Source organism: Pyrus communis, chromosome 17, assembly GCF_041283825.1.
Source record: "Pyrus communis isolate YQ-2024b chromosome 17, ASM4128382v1, whole genome shotgun sequence".
NCBI lineage: Eukaryota > Viridiplantae > Streptophyta > Magnoliopsida > Rosales > Rosaceae > Pyrus > Pyrus communis.
The window spans coordinates 18,229,346-18,234,379 of NC_142581.1; positions in this window are offsets into that span (position 1 = coordinate 18,229,346).

Genomic DNA, 5,034 nt, shown 5'->3' on the forward strand with positions numbered 1-5,034 from the left:
CTTGCTGGGAGAATATATCCTGATGGACCAAAGTCGCAAAGAGGAACAGTATGGTAGTATTTTTCGAGTGTGGGTGCGACTGGATGTGAGGAAGTCAGTGAAAATGTTTGTGAATATACAGTTGGAAGGCATGCCAATGAAAATTGATGCTAGGTATGAGAAATTACCGTTCACCTACTTTCTTTGTGGAATGATGGACCATGTTGAGGACCAATGCGATTGCTGTGAAGGACAACAATTGAATGATAAAGCAAAACCATATGGTAGATGGTTCCAGATGGACGTGCTTGATAAGGATTATAGACATCATGCTGGGAAACACTTTGGTTTAGACGCGGAAGGTGGCTGGATAATGAAGGCTCAGTCAGCGGAAGAGATGGATGAGGATGAGAGCGAACTGGTGGTGACAAGGACACAGGGGATAGGAAATTATTCAATACCGAACCTGAACAAGTCAGTCCACACTCAGGACAGCAAGGTTAATAATTTGGCATTGATACCTTTTTTTACTGAGGGAGCAAGGTAGACAACACATGAGGCATATAGATGTTAGGAGAGAGGGGATAGTGCCAAGTATGAGGCATCCATTACGGTTGTTTGGGTTTAAGATTGAACTGAGTGTGGGAGATGAGGGAGTAAGCCAGGAGCCGCATGGGGGTGGTGGTGAAGAGAATACCGTGTTATCATTGACAAGTGGAGACTTTGGAGAACTGGCAAGGGAACGGGGGATTCTCCCCGATCCATAGACTCCGACCTGTTCAATTTGGCACCATTCATCTTTGGCATGAGATCTGAATATGGTTATCAATTAGGAGGAAGGGCATTTCGCAGGAACAAATATAGGCAGTAAAAAACCAAATGTGTTATCCTCCTGGAGTTAGGAAAAAGGGGACAATGTGAGAAAGAGGAGAAGGGGTTGTTCCCAGCCACAAAGAGGCGTGCAGATTCTGTTTCACTGAATTTTACAGCAGCAGAGGCTGAGAGAGATCAGCCCCGCCGAGTCCAATGAGTTGTATTAGCTGGAATTGCCGGGGCCTTGGGAACCTCTGGGCAATTTGGGCGCTTAAGAGACTTGTTCTCTTTAACAATCCTATGGTGATTTTTTTGTGCGAAACAAAAATCACAAAAATCTCGAAGGAGCATATGGAGAGGTTAAAATCACAGTTGAAATTTGATTGTATGTTTACTGTTCCAAGTTTAGGAAGGTCTGGGGGGTTGTGTGCTATGTGGCGAGCGGAGGCTAACCTTCTGCTAAGGTCGTATTCGCCTAATCATATTGATTTGGAGGTAGGAGGAATAGGTGATGCTAATCATTGGAGACTTACTTTCTTTTATGGCTTTCTGACGGAAAAGGAAAGGCATAAATCTTGGAGTTTGCTTCAAACGTTGCGTGACAATACGGAGTCCGTGGTGTTGTATGACGGAATTAATTGAGATTTTGTGTGCACATGAGCTGGAAGCTGGTGATATCTGTAGTGAACGTCAAATGGAAGGTTTTTAGAATGCCCTTCCTAGTTGCCAGTTACAAGATTTGGGGTATTTTGGAAATAAATTTACTTGGGTCACTACACGGTTTGGGGGAATTAAAGTAAGATTAAACAGAGTTGTAGCAATGCAAAATTGGATGGATGTGTTCTCTGGGTTTCGAGTTTCTCATTTGAAGCCAAATTCGTCATACCATATACCTATATTGTTAGAATGGATGCCAAAAAACCAAGTTAGATTCAAGAAAACCTTTCGGTACGAGGAATGGTGGTCAGTGGAAGAGGGTTGTGGAGCTACGGTACAACAAGGGTGGGCGACAGAGTTTCATGGCTCCCCAATGTTTCGAGTCACGGAGAAGATTAAGGCGACATGAATACAATTAGCTAATTGGACCAAATCAACGAAGCGTTCAATTTCGGGGGAAATTTCTGAAACGGAGGATAAGTTGAATGCATTATTCGGAAGACCCTTTACTGAAACAACCATAACATAATGATATGACTTAAATACCCGGTTGCAATCCTTGTTGGCACAGGAATAAGCGTTCTAGAGGTAGAGGTCAAAAGAAAATTGGTTAAAACTTAGGGATCAAAACACAAAATTTTTTTCACTAGAAGGCTACTCGAAGACAACGAAGGAATGCTTTGCCGGGGTTCTTTGATGATGCAGGGGTGTGGCATGAAGAAAAGAGGGGTATGGAGGCGGTGATCGTGGATTATTTTTCGAAGCTCTTTGACTCCCAAGGTGCGGTGGATGTGTAGGACATATTGAGGGTTGTGACTCCCTGAGTGTCACAAAGATGAATCAAGAGCTTTTATGGCAGGTTTCGAATGAGGAAATTAAAGATACATTGTTTCAAATGCATCCGACTAAAGCTCCAGGACCTGACGGTATGTCATCGGGTTTCTATCAGAGGTATTGGGAGACTGTCAACCAAGATGTGTGTGATGGGGTAAGACATGTTCTTTCATCGAGTCATATGCTTAGGAAGATCAATTATACCCATGTCACTTTGATTCCAAAGAAAATTGATCCCACAGAAATGACTCAACTTCGGGCGATTAGTCTTTGTAACGTGATTTATAAGATTTGCTCCAAGGTTCTTACAAACAGATTGAAAGTCATTATTCCGGAAATTATTTCACCCTCGCAAAGTGCCTTTACACTGGGAAGGTTAATTTCCAATAATTGTATGGTAGCTGTGGAAATTGCACACTACATGCATAGGAAGAATAGTGGGTGGAACGGTGTGATGGCGTTGAAATTGGATATTAGTAAGGCCTATAATCACATTGAATGGAGTTTCTTGGAGCAAATTATGAAAAAATGGTTTTTACAGATGAATGGATACACTGGATAATGATGTGTGTTTTGACGGTGTCTTATTCGTTCAAACTGAATGGGAAGCCTTTGGGGCTAGTATATCCGAAGCGGGGAATTCGCCAAGGCGATCCATTGCCACCGTTCTTATTTGTTTTATGTGCAAAAGGCTTATCGACTTTATTTGATTTGTGGGAAGCACAAGGCCAAATTCAGGGGGTTCAGATTTGTAAAGGGGCACCAAGTGTTCATCATTTACTATTTGCGGATGATAGTTTTATATTTGCCAAGAGTTCTATTCAGGAGTGTTCTATTCATGAATATGGATGCCTAGTTATTAGTCGATTGCTTAAGGATGGAGCTTGTGGAGTGTGATGGGGTAAGACATGTTCTTTCATCGAGTCATATGCTTAGGAAGATCAATTATACCCATGTCACTTTGATTCCAAAGAAAATTGATCCCACAGAAATGACTCAACTTCGGGCGATTAGTCTTTGTAACGTGATTTATAAGATTTGCTCCAAGGTTCTTACTAACAGATTGAAAGTCATTATTCCGGAAATTATTTCACCCTCGCAAAGTGCCTTTACACTGGGAAGGTTAATTTCCAATAATTGTATGGTAGCTGTGGAAATTGCACACTACATGCATAGGAAGAATAGTGGGTGGAACGGTGTGATGGCGTTGAAATTGGATATTAGTAAGGCCTATAATCACATTGAATGGAGTTTCTTGGAGCAAATTATGAAAAAATGGTTTTTACAGATGAATGGATACACTGGATAATGATGTGTGTTTTGACGGTGTCTTATTCGTTCAAACTGAATGGGAAGCCTTTGGGGCTAGTATATCCGAAGCGGGGAATTCGCCAAGGCGATCCATTGCCACCGTTCTTATTTGTTTTATGTGCAAAAGGCTTATCGACTTTATTTGATTTGTGGGAAGCACAAGGCCAAATTCAGGGGGTTCAGATTTGTAAAGGGGCACCAAGTGTTCATCATTTACTATTTGCGGATGATAGTTTTATATTTGCCAAGAGTTCTATTCAGGAGTGTTCTATTCATGAATATGGATGCCTAGTTATTAGTCGATTGCTTAAGGATGGAGCTTGTGGAGTACCATGACCGATATATCAGGTTACCAGTGTTTATCGGTAGGTCCAAGAAAGATACATTTGCTTATATTAAAGATCAGTTATGGAAAAAGTTCAATGGTTGGCATGGGCTTAGCAGTGCGGGTAAGGAAATTTTGATAAAAATGGTGGCACAAGCAGTACCGTTGTATATGATGCAGACATTCTTGCTACCAAAATCTTTCTGTGATGAGCTAAACCAAATGGTGGCACAGTTTTGGTGGGGAAGGGAAACAGGTAAGCGTAGAATACATTGGGTGAAATGGCAGCGGTTGTGTAAACCAAAAGGTGGATTGGTATTTAAGGATTTATATGCTTTCAATCTTGCTTTGCTTGTGAAGCAAGGGTGGCGACTATTACTACAATCTAATTCTCTTGTTGCACGAATTTTCAAAGCTCGGTATTATCCTACCACAGAGTTCTTGTAGGCTACTGTTAAACCTAATTCTACTTATTGTTGGTGCAGTGTGGCGGCATCTCAGATAATTATTTTTCGAGGTGTGAGATGGAGAGTGGATGATGGTCTATGAATTCACATTTGGGGGGATAATTGGCTGCCACAAGAGCATTTCTATCAACTCCTTAGCCTTCTACCGATGGGGTTGCACCCATTTCTTACAATGAGATCTTTGATGGTAGAGGATGATGTAGTTCGGTGGAACTCGAATTTAGTGCGTAGATGGTTTTTGAAGAAGGAAGCCGATTTGATTTTGAGCATCCCTTTGAGCTAATTCCATCTCGCTGATTCTTTGATTTGGGAAAAAGAACAAAAGGAGTTGTTCACAACTAAGAGTGCGTATTTTGTGACAAGATCATGCCAGGGAATGGGTGGTGATGAGCCCATGGGATCGATGGTTAATGAGAACACAAAGTTTCTTTGGAAAACCTTATGGCGAGCCAAAGTTTCGGGGAAAGTGAAAATTTGTGTATGGCGTGGGTATATGAATGTGTTGCCTTCCAAAGTGAATCTAAAGAGTAGACGAGTACTTACGGAGGCTACTTGCGGATTTGTGATCAAGAAGATGAGACAGTAGAACATGCATTATTAACGTGTTCTAGAGCGGCAACTGTGTGGTTTGGAAGTCCGTTGGGACTT